At 43.2% G+C, this 15,894-nt stretch overlaps 1 protein-coding gene across 9 annotated transcripts in view; it reads right to left on the bottom strand.

Annotated features, from left to right (window-relative positions):
* Positions 1-15,894, bottom strand: part of PKNOX2 (PBX/knotted 1 homeobox 2) — a 317,669-nt gene that overhangs the window by 300,432 nt on the left and 1,343 nt on the right. For 6 of the 9 annotated variants that reach the window (XR_006208719.1, XM_042959540.1, XM_042959541.1 and 3 more), the window contains exons 1-2: positions 15,700-15,882; positions 10,419-10,559 (exon numbers count right to left, since the gene is read on the bottom strand). The gene's annotated coding sequence lies outside the window, so the exon portion shown is untranslated. Of the gene's footprint in view, positions 1-10,418; positions 10,560-12,137; positions 12,191-12,274; positions 12,906-15,699; positions 15,883-15,894 lie in introns of those variants that run through there. The other 3 variants (XM_042959543.1, XM_042959545.1, XM_042959546.1) reach the window with 3 other exon arrangements.

The raw sequence follows: 15,894 nt of genomic DNA, 5'->3' as shown, positions 1-15,894 counted from the left end.
AGCCCAACGCGGGGCTCAATCTCACAAACCATGAGATCATGACATGAGCCGAAATCAAGAGTCAGATGCTGAACCGACTGAGCCACCCAGGTGCCCCAGAAGTGGGTATTTTTGTGTGTGGAATGTGTTAAAGAGTTAAATTACCATCTGCTAGAGGAAGAAGACAATGATGATGGCAAAGTTGGGGAGGGGGGCGGGAATTAAGCATTAGAAGCACCATGCTGTTCAGAAAATACAGACTAGATACCAGAAGAGAAATTTAATTTGAGAAAGGTCATAAGGCCCTGAGTCAGAGTAGTGGCTGGTGGGGATGGATTTGTGAAACTTGGAAGCTGGATTGAGGACCCAGAAAATGCAGAGAGCAAGGGGAAGGGAAGCCTAAAACAAATAAGAAACACACAAAATCATTCCATAGTTTTAAGCCTGGGTTACAATAATGGCGGTGGTTGGGAAAAAAGCTTGGGAGAAATTGGCTGCTTGGAAGAAAGATAAAGGTGGCCTCTACCATGTTCTGGGGGGTGGGGTCCCTTCATCTGCACATCTTTTGGTATGCCTCTGTGGCTTCTGGAGGCACAGCATTTTTTTTTAATGTTTATTTATTTTTGAGGGAGAGAGAGAGACAGACCATGAGCAGGAGGGGGACCGAGAAAGAGGGAGACACAGAATCTGAAGCAGGCTCCAGGCTCTGAGCTGTCAGCACAAAGCCTGATCAGGGCTCGAACTCATGAACAGAGAGATCATGACCTGAGCCCAAGTCAGACGCTTAACCCCTTAACCGACTGAGCCACCCAGGGGCCCCAGTGGAGGTGTTCTGATTGCAGCTGTTCAGCAAACAGAAGCTTAGAGCATCTCAGATGTGTGAGATTCTGGCACCAACAGGGGTCTTAGAAACTACTTAAATTAATGCCTCTGACATTCAGCCCAGAGAAATTAAATCCAAGGGAGGAAACAGTTAACCAAGGGATGGTCAACTGTGTTAAGAGACTTAGAGAAGGAAAGAACTAAAGACCAAGAAAAGGCCCTTGGATCCAGCAATCAGGTGATCGTCAGGAGAATCAGTGCCCTGGAGGGGAGAAGGAAGAGCCAGAGGGCAGGGGGTGAAAAAGTGATGTGGGGGCTGGGGGAACAGAATCTACCTGACAGCGTCTTGCACAAAGTAAGGGCTTCACAAATATTAGTTGTTGTTGGTTTTTCTTTTCTTTTTTTTTCAGAGAACCATGATGATATAAATGAAAAAACAAAACAAAACAAAAGCTGGTAGCTTTGTGAGGATAATGAAGTACTTAAAGATGATGTCTGAAGAAAAAATTAGTCGTGGAAACTTGCAGCTAGATGGGGGGTGGGGGGGTGGGTAGGCAGTGGCATTTACTAAAGACACCAAGAAGACCAATGTCTGATGGACGCGAGGGCCAGAGTACCTGGGTGGACTTTAACAAAGGATGTCACCATAACAATTAGCTGTGAAAAAGAGGACTAGTCCAAGCTAAAAGAAAAGAAAAGAGGAAAGAAAAAGCTAAAAGGAAAAGAAAAAAGGATGGAAAAATATCCACATGAATTTTGATAGGGAAGAAAGGAACACTGAAAAGCCCCACGTTGGGTGATCTCTTTCTAAGGAAAATGGGAGTCATGAACCACCGAATGAAAGCAGGTGGGGTTGCAAGCCGGAAGAAGACGGAAACGCTTTGGAACAGTGGTTCTCCGCCCGGAGTAATTTTGCCCCCCACTCCCGCCTGCACCCCCAGGAGACCTTTGGCAATGAGACTGGAGACCTTTTTTTGCTGTCATGGTTGGGGAGACGGTGCTACTGGCATCTAGTTACGTTTTGTGGAGGTCAGGACGCTGCTAAACATCCTACAATACACAGGCCAGCCGCCCACAACAAAAATGATGCTGCCCCAAATGTTAATTGTACCAAGGTTGAGAAACCACGCTTTAGAGCAACTACTGAGGGAATTTCACAAAGAAGTCAACAAGAAATGTGTAGGAGGATGGTTCAGCAGCTGCACAGGCCAACCCAAGCTTAAATAGCATAAATTTTAGTAAATCCAATTGATGCTTTTTTTAAAGTTTTCTAGTTTACATTAAGCAGAGAGCGCTCATATAAATAGACTGTCTCATTTTGAAGGGCTTTACACACATTTGTCATGAATCAATTGTGAAAGGTATAAATATGTAGCATTTATTACCTTAAAGAAATCTTTGAGGTAGGTACCTTTTTTCTGGTTTTCCAAATGAGGAAATAAAAACACAGAGGGTTTGAGTAACTTACCCAAAGTCACATGGCCAGTACAGGTAGAGAAAGGATTTAAGCCCTGGCATTTTAACACAACTATCTATTCTTATTAGGATGCCATGCCTTTCGGGGACCTCTAAAATCAACCCTGTTTCTCATCTCACACCCTTCCAATGACCTTCCAATTCTGGAATGTGAGTGTTCTAGAAAAGGGGTTTCTTTCAACAGCTCTGCACCAAACATATCTCTGCCCCTTAATGTGCAGGACCCAGTCTTGAGTTGAACAATCCAAATCCTAGATGCTAAGGGCCAGGAAGGCGGTCAAGATTTCCTTAGAGAGAAGTCAAGTATTTGATATATGACCTCTGAAATAACTACTTTGAATAAGATCAGCCCCTAACCCCTTAGAAATTCTGCAAACGGCCAGTCTGTTTTGTGAACCCACATGTTAGCTATACCCCTCTTTCTGAGATTACAGAGTGACTGAATGCCTCTGAGCATTATTCATTCTATCTCTAAAGGCCTTTATGACTATTAATCCCTGATGATATGCTCTGCTCAGCCCAGGTTTGGAATTATCAGCCTCCTAGGTCTGTGTTCATCAGGACTTGGCAAAAGTTCATCAGAACTTGCTAAGTTTCTGCCTTCTACGTGCCTTAATTCAAGAACTCAGGGAAACCTAATGACTGGCCTATGACTAACGCTGTTATGAAAAATGCCCAAGAAACAGATGGGAATTAGACACTTCCAAGCATCATTAATTCATCCTCAGAACCAGTTTGACCTTTGACCCAGGTCTGGCTGCTGCCAGCAAGAGGGCTATAGGCTTGAGACTTCCGGCCTGTGGGCCTGTGGTAGCCTCCAGAGGGAAGGCTGTTGCACTGGAAAGTGGAGGCACAAACAGCTTACCTGAAGGACTCGAGGTGGGGGGCAGCGAGAGGGGGCACAGGGACCAAGATACCCAGCAGAGAAAGACTGCATCCCTGCTCTGACCCCATTATTCCTCTCCCCAGCCTCTGTCAGCTCCTCCTCTAGGTCAAGGGGCTCACAGAAGACTCTAGGCCATCCATCTTCCAGCTCCTTCCTTTCTCTCCGGTTCTTCTCATGTCTCTGTTATCTGGCTCCTCTCCACTCCCCCCAACCCCAGGGGTCTCATGCTCTGCCCCATCCTAGCTGCCCTTGACCCCATTCAATCTGCATCCCCCGAGTCACCTGTTTTCCTTGTACACTCACTCTCAGAAAGCCTTTCTTGATTACATATTGACATATGAGAAAGACAGGTCCGGCATTGGAGAATGTTTTTATTTCAGTTTGAATTACTAAATCATTTAGGGTTTTTCCCCCTGCTCATGATTCTGGTTGTTGCTTAAGTACTTATTAGATAGAGCTCGTTTTTCTAGTCATTTTGTGTATTTCCCAGATAATTCACATTTGATGACTCCTGTTTACTCTGCAGCTATGATAAAATCATGACCGTTTTAGGGGTGCCTGGGTGGCTTAGTTGGTTACAGGTCCGACTCTTGATCTCAGTTCAGGTCATGATTTCATAGTTTGTGGGATCAAGCCCCGCATTGAGCTCTGTGCTGACAATGCAAAGCCTGCTTGGGATTCTCTCTCCTTCTCTCTCTCCCCCTCCCCCCACTCATGACCTCTCTCTCTCTCCAAATAAAAAAATAAACATATTTTAAAAATCATAAAGATTTTAAATACTAGGACCTTCAGTTGACCCTCACTGACTAATAAATATTTGGGATTTTGAGATGACAGCATGATGGGGGTTACAAACCTCATTCAGGGCAAGAGCCTCCACTTAGTCTGATCTTATATCCCTTGCCATTAGAAAAGTCTTGCTTTGTCTAACTTAAATGTATCATGCTCTCCAGAAATCCAGATTTTCATCATAGTATCCCTCTGGGAAGCATCTCTCAGCCCTTTACAAGAGTTACTATCCCAGCCTTCTCATGCTGTAGTAAGAGGACCTGGGACAAGAAGTAAAATCCATCTGTTCTTCTAACATCAAGAGGGAGAAGGAGCTTAATCAGAGTCAGGTACCTGAGAGAAAAGGCCAAGGATAGAGCCCTGAGGCTTTGGTCCCCAAACCTCTGCACCTCCGACAGCTATACACAGAGGGCTTCTCCCCTTCCCAAGTCTCCATGTTAGTCCCTTGGCCACTGCCTAATGCCATTCCCTGATGTCATCTCCTTTCTCTGATCCACCCCCTCTGTAGCTCTAACACCAAAGTTTGTGTTAGCTAGCTGGTTTACTTTGTCTTTGATTCTATCTCCCTGTTACCAGGCCTGTCCTGGTCCCTTTCTTAACCAAGAGGCCTGCGTTCATGAGCCCTTCATGTTGCCTGATTTCTGAGAAGGATACAGTTGCCCATGTCTGAAGCTGACTGCATCTTGATTTCCCGTCAGGATGAACAAAACTGTGTTCTACCAGGACATAAAGAAAGATGATCCAGCCAGGGCTCCTCTGGGGCCGAAGGCAGAGTCCCCAGGGTACCTCTGAACTCTTGAAATGATTTGGACTTTGAAGTGATCTGTTTAGACCCTTAGGTTAACTAAGAGCGGAGAAATATAATGCCTGCTGCCCTTTGTTCTTCTAGGAGCTCCATAAGGAAAAGAAAAATAGAGGAGTCTAGGAGACCCACTATCCCAGTGAGCTGGAAAAGAGGAGTCACCAGCCAGGTCAGCCTCTCACCCAGCCATCACGGAGGCTTCTTGGAACACTTCTCATCCAAAGAAAGACCTACAGCAATGAATGTATATGGTAGGTGCCCTGTCAATATTTGTTGAATAAATGAAAAAGAAGTTTTAATATCTTACAATATCTCTTCACTATTTAGATTACCCTCACTCTGAAGTAGATGGAGGCAAAAGAGACAGAAAAGAAATTAAAATGAGTTTGGCACCGAGACAGAGTAAAGCTGTGTCTAAACACAAGATGGAAATCACATCCTCTCTTCGTGCCCCAGATTCTCCACATGCAATGACTCGGGAGGTAATATTGGCAGACAGAAGAAAATGAAAACTTATTTCCTAGACCCCCAGCCCAGTGACAGTGTTCCATCTCTGTGATCCAAAGAGCACCCAGGCCTATTCTGACCCAAAGAGAGAGACAAAAATTCCTTCTCAGGAAACCCAAATTTCTGCAGACCTGAAGAACTTGCTATATCATGGCTTTAGCTAAACAACACTAGCTCGATTATCAAATATTAGAATTGGAAGAAACAAGCATTGATGCAAGTAAAAGAATATTCTGCTGCTGATTTAAAGACAAGTGAATCGCTAAATATTTTTATTAGCAGCAAATTTGCTGCTTGCTGGAACTAATTTCACGCCCCGTAGATATGGTGCTTAAGCTGGAAATGGCGTTAAATTGCTCTCTCCTCGAGGCGCCTAAGGCTTCTGGTAGCAACCACCGCTAGATGGCACAGAAAAGGTAGCTCCTCTAAGATAAGCAGCTTTGGAGCCAATCATGGGGAAGTCCAGAGGAAGTCCCGCCCTACATTTCCCCTCCTTCCAAAGAAAGGTTTGTGTCTCAAATATCCACTAAAAAACGAAGTTGACTGGAAAAGACCATTCCTCTCAAGGTTCTTGAATTTCCCGGTTCAATCTTTTCTCCAAACTCACACATTTGGTGAATACATCCAATCAGTCAATCAACTGTAATTTATACAATTTCTTGCATGTTAGTCCTGTCTCTTCAAGGGCACCATATAGCTCCTTGGAAGGAAAGATTACATCTTATCACCAGAACTGAAACCACAGTGAGCAAACAGGTACAACTTGCAGATCAGGGAGCTAGAATAGAAGAACTGAGATAAAGATGGCAGTGCAAAGGATGAGACCGGGTTAGAACAAGACGGAACCAAACACGCAGAGGTTATGGGAGCCCCTGGGGAAATGAAAGCAGGTGAGCAAGCCAAAGTGGAGGCAACACCAGCTCTAAGAGTCAGAGAATTGCTGGGGCTCAGAAGCCACAGCCAGAGGACACATTAAACAGTAAAGGTCAGAGCAGGCTGCAGGTGAACAAATAGACCAACAAAATGCAGGACACAAATGCCTAAGGAGAAAAAAAGGCAAGAAGCCAAAGGTCAAAGCAGCAGTCAGGAAACGCATAGAAGCTAAAGAAGTAGGAGCAAAACATACACAGAAAGATCGAAGTGCTTATTACATAGATGCTTAACGATCAGGTAATGAGAGCCCACACAGGTTCACTAAGAATAAATTTTGCCAAAATGAATTCATTTCCCTGTAGAGTTATGGAATTGATAAATCAGATCATGTTATTGATTCTCTTACTGAAAGACTTCTGAGTTAGCTACAGAATGAAGCCCAAACTCATGGTATTTGAGACCCTTCATATGCCATCTTGTTTCCTGTCACTCATTTCACTGAACCTGGGTTCCACCCCCATTAGGAGTTTGCTCTTTCTGAACCATTCCGAAGACATTCACTTCTCCATGGTTGGCTTATCTTAATCTCTCCTTTCTCTAGGTCCTCTGTAAACTCTGCTTATATTGCTAATGTGGAATATGATATCTATTATATTTTACATTGAAAAAATGTATATACCTCTAACATAAATTACATATTTAAATTATATACATATTAAATTTGGAGCTGATGCTTATATGGTTATCATCTCTGCTAAACTGTGAGCTCTTTAAGGTAAGAACAATATGTTGATCATTTTTGTGGCCTCACCACCTAACACAGAACCTAGCGGTTAGGGGGTCAACAATAAACATTTGTTGATTTGAATGGGAGTAAATGCCAAACACATATATCTTCAAAGTTATCATTATGCATAATGTTGTAAAATGTGTCGGGGGGCGGGGGGCGGGCCCTGGCTGGCTCAGTTGGTTAAGTATGTCAGCTCCGGCCATGATCTCACTACTGTGAGATCCAGCTCCGTGGCTGGTTCCTTGCTGAGCGTCAAGCCTGCTTGGGATTCTCTCTCTCCCTCTCTCTCCATGCTTCTCTCTCTCTCTCTCCCCCCCCCTCAAAACAAATAAACATTTTTTTAAAAATAAAATAAAATGTGTCCTTAGGCAAAACTGAAGCTGTCTGAATATATACCCAGACAGGAAGGAGATTTTTCAATGCTGCCAAGTTTTATCCTAGACAACAGTTTTTTAATGTTTATTTATTTTTGAAAGAAAGAGACAGAGACAAAGTGCGAGTGGGGGATGGGCAGAGAAACAGGAAGACACAGAATCCAAAGCAGGCTCTAGGCTTTGAGCTGTAAGCACAGAGCCCCACACAGGGCTCAAACCCACAAGCAGTGAGATCATGACCTGAGCCCAAGTTGGACACTTAACCAACTGAGCCACCCAGGCACCCCCTAGACAACATTTGTTTTAATGTTTATTTATTTTTGAGAGAGAAGGCACATGTGAGTAGGAGAGGGGCAGAGAGAGAGGGAGAGAGAGGATCTGAAGCAGGCTCTGTACTGACAGCAGAGAGCCCGATGCGGGGCTCAAACTCCCGAACTGTGAGATCATGACCCAAGCCGAAGTCAGACGTTTAACTGACTGTGCCACCCAGGTGTCCCTAAACGACATTTTTAATAGTAATCCAAATTATATACAAAAAAGTTTATCAAATGTGCTAGGATACTAATGTCATAGGGGAAAGAATCAAGACTTTAACAATAAATCTAATAGGCTGGAATCTAGTACTCTAGAAAACTAACAAGATAAAATTGAAATAAATGTAAAGTTCTATATTTAGATTTCAAAAATAAATTGCACATAGGATAGAGATTTCACTTGGCAGTAATAAATGTGCAGAAGAGTTAGAAGCTTCAGTTAATCATAAGCTTTAAAAGCAAACAGTGAGATGTGACCAGTAACATTCTAAGGACACTGGAGTCCCTGATGGTTGTGGAGTGTCCAGCTCAAAAGAAGCAGTAAGAGTGCCACTGTACTCTAAGCTTATGTGATGCATTATGAGGAATTCTAGCACCAGATTCTAAATACACCACAGTTCAAGTCCAGCCTAAAAGCAAACAAACAAATCACAGTTCATCCAAATCGCTGTGACCAGGAAGGTAAAGGAGTCTAGAAACAATGAAATGAAACAAGAACAGAAGAACTCTGTGTGTGCTTTACTTGGGAAGCTAAAAACTAAGGGAAGGTTTCATTGGTATCTTCAAATATTTTAGAAGTGGCCTTTTATATGTTGCTACAAATGGCAAAGCTAGACACAGTGAGTAGGAAATATGAGGAGGCCGAGTTTGGCTCAGTGTAAGAAAGAACTTTGTAAGATTTACAGCCATCCAACAATCATGGGGGCAGCCTTGGGAGGTTGACAGCTCTCCAACCCTGAACATATTCAAGTGGAGGCCAGATAACTAAGTAAATATCTATATGACACTTACAGAAGAGATGGTTTATATATACAAAATATAAATACCTTCCCTTGTGAAATCTCTCAGTGGCTCATCAGAATCTGCACGATGTCTAAATTCCTCACCATGTCATACAAGCCCTTCATGACACAGATCCCAGTGACCTCCCCCCTTCATCTTCTGCTTTTACCCACCTCCCATGCCTTCAGCCCCAGCCCATTCCATACCATGGACACTCTGAACTCCTCACCTGTCACCTATTTGCTATTCTCTCTCATACTGCTAAATATTTGCATGTGCCATTCTTTGTGCCCAGAACCCTCTCCTTCTTATCCTCTGCGGCTAATTTCCAGTCATCCATAAAGACCCAGTTCAAGTATCAACCTTCCCTGACTCCTCTATATACTGCCCTATACTTAGGAAGCGCCCCATATTTCCCTCTGATGTAGCCTTTATTGCACGGAGCATTTTTTCTTGTTTGTCTCAAACAACAGAATGTGAACAATTTGAAGAAAAAGACTATGTCTCATCTCCGTACCTCCCATTTCTAGAACACTGCCTGATGGAGGGCAGATGTTCAGTTTTGGAAGTGAATTGCATCAGGCCTTTATTCCTTAGGTCAAAACATGACCAAAGGGTCAGGCAGAATGTAGAGTTTACTAAATAGGCAATCATCGCCAGAAACAGAGGGTTTAGAGAAATGACCAATTCTGGGAATGGCCATCTTTCTCAACCGTGGACCACCTAAATAATTACACATTGTGCTTTCTTCTTCTTTAAGGAATCTGGCTTCACTGTCTTCATTCCTCAAGCCTCCTGCCCTTTGTCACTCCCTTTCTTTCTTCTCCTTGTCCCCCCACTTAACATACTCCCTGACTCTCCTATCTCAACTGGGGGAATATTTTGGCAAAGCAATCAAAGAACCAATTCTATTTATCATCATTTATTTATTAGATTAACTTAAATCACATCTACTGCCCTCAGGGCCTCTGAGTTTGTGTAGCAAACTCATGTTAATATTTTCTGTTGAGGATAGTTTGGCATGGTGCCCCAAAGGTTAGCAAAACACGGTTCTGGGGCAGAAAATCCCAGAGCTGAAATCCTCAAGGCTTCTCTTCCTCCTTAAGGACAGGGGTTCTTGCCAACAACAACAAAAAAATGTGGAATATTTATGAGACTACCCTTTCAAGCTGGGCCATACCTAGGTATTTGTGTGGCTTCTCAGAGAACTATATTCCTAATCCTGACTTACCTCTTAGATGTCCTTCCTAAGTAGTAGGTCTTTCAACCCCGGAACCCAGCACCAATCTATAAAAAGCCTTTCAATCTGAGTAGCTGAGAGCTCAAATAAGATTTGTGTTCATATTTCAAAATCCCTCCATTCTGGCCATCTCCTCTCACTCAGAGCCTAAGAACTTGTGACTACACTGCCTGCAGCCTCAGCTTGACCCTGTTCTGAAATGCCCTGATGGAACAGACTGAGTGTTCACTGGAGGTTCAGTGATGTCAGCCCAACCGGAGCATTTTTCAGCTGCTTCTTGGGCACAGTGAACTTTCTCTCTTGTAAGGAAGCATGGGGCTCAGGCCTGTCATGGGCTGTAACAATGCCTCAAGACATCTGCTAATCCAGAAACCCCATGGTTCTTCTAATACTCTCACACTTGCCCATAAAGCATCGTGGGTTTCCTTCCCCCACCCACCAAATGTTCCTGTACAGGCTCCAGCTGAGTTTTGCCATATATATCCACCCAGCAGCTGCCTGGTATGTGCCTCTCGGGCTGCCGGCCTCTCCTCCTTCACAAGAGTTGAGGAAATCAGAACTCACGGAATCCTTCTCTTGCTGGTTGGTCGCTTTACGTCAGCTCCGCAGAGAGAATGGCTGGACTGTGAACCCAGAGGCTAGGGCCAGTGGCAACAGTGGTAACAGCTCTTCCTGCTGTTCGATGCTCTGTAGCCTCCTCTCAGTCTGTAGGAGAACAAAGGGACATTAAACTCCACCTTATCGTCACCCTTGGCACTCTCCAGGAGAGGATGCCAGTTTACAAAGAACAAAGAAATCCACGCCCACGAGAGACGAGGAGAAATGGAATGAGCCTTCTCACTCCACACTCTGGGGAGGAATCACCAAAAGATGGTTAAGGGCTTGGTATGATGGAGTCAGGCCTCATTCTGACCACAGATTGTACTGACTAGTATTTGGCATACTCCTGTTGTTGTTTTTTGGCAAGTCAGATCAAGTCACCCCTCTGCTCAAAAATCCTCCAAATGCTTCCCATGTCACTCAGGGGAAAGCCCGGGCCCCACAAGGCCTCCTGCAGACCTCCCCCCCCACCCCCCAGGGCCTTTTGTCTGCTTGGGCATTGGCTCTTCACTCTCTCACTTCCTTCAGGTCGCTGCTAGGACATCACCTCAGCAGAGAGGTCTTCCTTTACTACCCTGTGTAAAATAACACCCCTCAACCTACACACCCCTTCATTATTCTTTATTCCTGTATCCTCCTTTTCATGCTCATAGCACTTGAAACCAGCAGGTATTTTACATGTTTATTTGTTGCTTATCTGGCTTCTCCCATTAGAATGTAAGTGCCATGAGAGCAGGGACTTTTTTGTGCATTCTTTATCCCCTCAGGCTGCAACAGTGCAAGCCATCCGGTAATACTCAGTCTAAACATTTGCAGATGAATGAACACATGAATGAATGGCCCTACCCTTAGGCATCCGTACTAATGACATATGATCACTTGCCTTGAGCCAATAGGTAGGCACTGCCCTACCAGGAAACAGAGCCTCTTGCCCTTTAGCCCAGCTACTCCCCTATTTTCCAGAACTCCAGCTTTTCAAATGATTACTAGCATAATCCGAATTCAACGGCCCCTCTGCCAACCAGCCTCTTCCTGTTCTTCAGCTTAAGAAACAGACCTTAGAACTCCTCCAGCATGAAAAACCTTCCCAAGTGTCAAACAAGCCAAACGGACCCCATCTTTAGGCAGCTGAATACACTAAAACATTTAATTTGGTACTTCTTTTTTTTTTTTTTTTAATGTTTATTTATTTTGAGAGAAAGCACAAGCAGGGGAGGAGCAGAGAGAGAGGGAGACAGAATCTGAAGCAGGCTTCAGGCTTTGAGCTGTCAGCACAGAGCCTGACACAGGGCTCGAACTCACGAACTGCGAGATCATCACCTGAGCTAAAGTCAGACACTTAACCGACTGAGCCACCTAGGCGCCCCTAATTTGGTATTTCTTTCTTTCTTTTTTTTTTTTTTTAAGTATTTTATTTATTTTTCAGAGAGAGAGACAGAGTATGAGGGGCAGAGAGGGAGGAAGACACATAATCCGAGGCAGGCTCCAGGCTCCAAGCTGTCAGCACAGGGTCTGACGTGGGGCTCGAACTTGTGAACCACGAGATCATGACCTGAGACAAAGTCAGATACTTAACCGACTGAGCCACCCTGGCACTCCTAATTTGTTATTTCTTAATGTTAAAGCAGGACAACTTCTTCCTTGTATGGGCAAAGCAGTCCTTTTAGAAAGTAGACAAAATACCTGGCTCTCAGTTGCTGAGCCAACAGGTTGAATTTTCTGAGGGACATCTTGATCTGTAACAACAGACAAATAATTCAAAATCAAAAACCTGTTACTCGTCTCATCCATTTCTGAGTCCCACCAAAGAGGGAACTCACCTTCTTCTCTAAACCAGGGGAAGCAGAGGCTTTCACAAGACACAGGGCTACAGTGATGCTGAAGGAAGCTGTCCAGGTTTGCTTTTGATCCTATTGTCTTATTCTGTCTGCTCCCTCCTCTCCCAGAATCCAGGTTTCATAATGTACAGCGGAAAGACATTTAATAAATAAAACGGCCAGATTGCAGCCGTCAGCTCTACACAATGGGGCTGTCGGCATCTTCCGCTCGGCTTCAGCACCCGCTCTCCCGGCTTGCTTCAGCTAAAACAATCCCATTTACTATTTTCATAAAATTAGTTCCTCTGCAGTTTCTATTAATCAGAATATTCTTTGGAGAGAATGATACTGGGATTTCATCACCATCTGAGTTCAATCGTTATGTGAATCTGATGAATTTTTATCACCTCTATGAGCGCCAGAGAAGGTAAAAAAAACTTGGGTGGGCTGATGTAAGTGGGCACAGAGTTTTTCCCTCGTATCAGCTGAGGTCTCACAGACATTAGAACCCAGATCAGTCTCCCCTGTCACACGTCTGAGTAGCTTTCTGCCCCAAACATGTCTCTTTCTATAGATCTGTAATTCTTCTTGGGGTCACGGGCTCTTAAAAATCTTAAGATATGGATACTCCCCCCAGGAAAGCCTACATATGCACATCCACACTAACTGTTGCCATTCCGGGGGACTGTGGACACCCCCCTTCCCTTTCCACACATGCGGTCCATCCACATACTTCAGAGTAATAACTGTGTCCTACAGCTTCTTAACCATCCTCATCTCCCTGAAGAAACTTAGACTGGGGTAGAAACTCAGCCACCTCTGAATTCCTTTGTTGAAGCAGAAAGAGATTTTTTAAAAGAGAAAAAGAGCATGGAAGTGAGAAAGTTTTTCATGACGGTAATACATCTTTTGAGAAATGAGAAAAAAATGAAAAAGAGAAGACACCATCATATTGGCAGAAATAATGAAAGTCCAAGTATCCATAAATTGATCATAGTGCACTGTATTTGTCCAGATGAGACATGAAATCAAAATTTGGAAAGATGTGATGAATTCTCCTTGCCTCCAGAGTATACAACACCTATTCCATCCTAAGAAAGATAAGCTCTACATGGGAAAAGACTCAGCATGGATGAAAGAAACCTTGGGCCAATGGAACCAGGATTCTGGTACTAGCTCTGTTCACTGACTGTATGATTTTAGGCCAAGGAATAACTTATCTCTATCAGTGTTGCTTTTGTTTTGTTTTGCTTTTTATTAACATGATTTCCAAAGTCTGTTTCAGTTCCAACATTCCATGGGACTTGATTCATTAGAGACTTCTAAGACAGTAAGGCTCAAAACATTTTCCTAAGGGCTCAGCAATAAATATTTTAGGTTTACGGGACACACAGTCTCTGTATTAATTACTCAGCTCTGCTGTTGTGAAGTGAAAGCCACCATAGATACTGTGCAAACATGCCTGTGTTCCAATACAACCTTACTTATAGACACTGAGACTTGAATTTCAAATCATTTTCACACCTTTCTCTTTTTTTCTCCCCCAACCATTTAAAAACATAAAATTCATTCCTAGTTTGCAGGTCTTACAAAAAATAGATGGCAGGTCAGATTGGACCCCCAGATCACAGTTTGCTGACCCCTGGTCTACAGCATCAGGTAAATATTATGAGCTGGAAAACCATGGTGATGATTCTGGATGAGCTTGAAAAGCCAGTAACTTGCGTTCAACAACAGACAATAGTACGGGGGGGAAATTTTTGTTTACCCAATTGCCTAATTAGCAGGACAGAACAATAGTCGCTTTTGCGTCTCAGCTAATAACCAACAATTACTTAAGTTTTGGGTACATTTTCAGACCTACAGAAATGCTCACATAATCACACATCAGAAAATGTACATAAAAAATTCAGGACTCTCTGGAAGAAAAAAAAAATGACTATAAAATGAACCAGACAACTCTATGTCTTCTCCTGAAATCACTCCTTGCACGCCACATCCTGATGACCTCTTTTTGCTACCCTACCTCTATCAGATAGCATAACAAATGATTTTACACGTTTAAAAAAGAGGAAAATAAGACACCCGTTTTTATTGTTATTGCTCGAGCTTTTTGGTTTGTTTAGGAGGAAAGAAAATTGTAATTAAATGATAGGCATATATCACCTATGTATAAGCACAGTATTAGCAATACATACACAGCAGAGATTTGGAGCCACATGGAGAGGCACTGTGTAACACTTGACACAGGAGACAATTTGTGAAAAGAGAAAGATTGGATAGTCAAGTAATCAATCTTCTCTAGAGTGAACTTTGATTAAGAGATGGCAAAAGATGGAGTGCTATGGTGACAGCACTTCTCTCAATATCAATGAGAGGTAGATTATCATTATTTAATCAGAAAACTCATACCTTGTCCCAGTTAGGGGGTGAAATAGGGATGGGGCTTGCAGGGCAGGTCCCTTGATGGGAGAGAAAACCAAAAATGTTATATCCATTCAGGAAGATGTAAGAGCTTTGGAGGGCCTTCTCGGTCATGCCTTATTCTTAATTTATAATTGTCAGCCTGATCAATAGACATAGAAGAAGGTCAACTTTCCCAATCTCAAACTTTTAAACACTCTCTCCCCCAAAATACAAAGAACTGGTCCTGACCAGCTGGTCTAAACAGTGTTCTTTTGGGGGGTGGGAGGGAGGGGAAGGTGGGTGATGGGCATTGAGGAGGGCACCTGTTGGGATGAGCACTGGGTGTTGTATGGAAACCAATTTGACAATAAATTTCACATTAAAAAATAAAATAAACAGTGTTTTTTCCATTATTTGCCTCCACTCTAGCTTACACCAGTCTCCAAATTGTTCCCCAGATACTCAGTCCTCCTCATCTCCATCTCTTTGTTCAGACTATTTTCTCTCCCTGGATTCCCTTCCATCTCTGTTCCACCTTTTCTATTCCTACCCATATGCCAGGACCCAGCATTAGTTGTAACTATACCATGAAGACCCCCATTAACTCCAGCGAAAACAAATTTCCCCCAAATAATACAAGTGAAGATGTGCTCTGAAAACTACAAAATGCTCTGCAAATATGAAGTATTATTATTATCTTGGGGAGCATTTAAGTTTAGCACGTTATATTTTCTCTAAAAGTGGTTCCTAAGTGTTTCATATGTTGGTGGTGGTAACAACACAACAGCCTGTTAAGGAAGGCAGGAATCACATGGAATTTTTTGCACCCTCAGAGTCCCTACCAGTGCCTAGCTACAATTAACACTCAATTCCAATGGAATGAATTAATTAAAACAATGGCTTTCTTCACCTCAAAGCTTCTCATTGGGCCAGTGGTGATGTTGTTAAACACGTAAGAAGTAGTTGGTTAAGACATACGACTGCAAACGAAACCTTGAAAGTAGAATAAATTTGAGACTTACATTCAGTGGAATTCAACCATCTTCTTCCACTTTACTCATAAAGCTATGACCTGGGAGCTAAATTCCCTAAATCACAGATTCAGTGTTCCAAGAATGGTTTGCTTCACGATGTTTCAGAACTTTGTCTCAGGTCAAAGGTTCAGATACTGTAGTTCTCAAATTTGGTATTGTTTGTTTTGATTGTTGTCTGTTTTC

This window comes from Panthera tigris, chromosome D1 (assembly GCF_018350195.1).
Source record: "Panthera tigris isolate Pti1 chromosome D1, P.tigris_Pti1_mat1.1, whole genome shotgun sequence".
NCBI classification, from domain to species: domain Eukaryota; kingdom Metazoa; phylum Chordata; class Mammalia; order Carnivora; family Felidae; genus Panthera; species Panthera tigris.
This window is presented reverse-complemented; position numbering and strand designations above follow the sequence as displayed.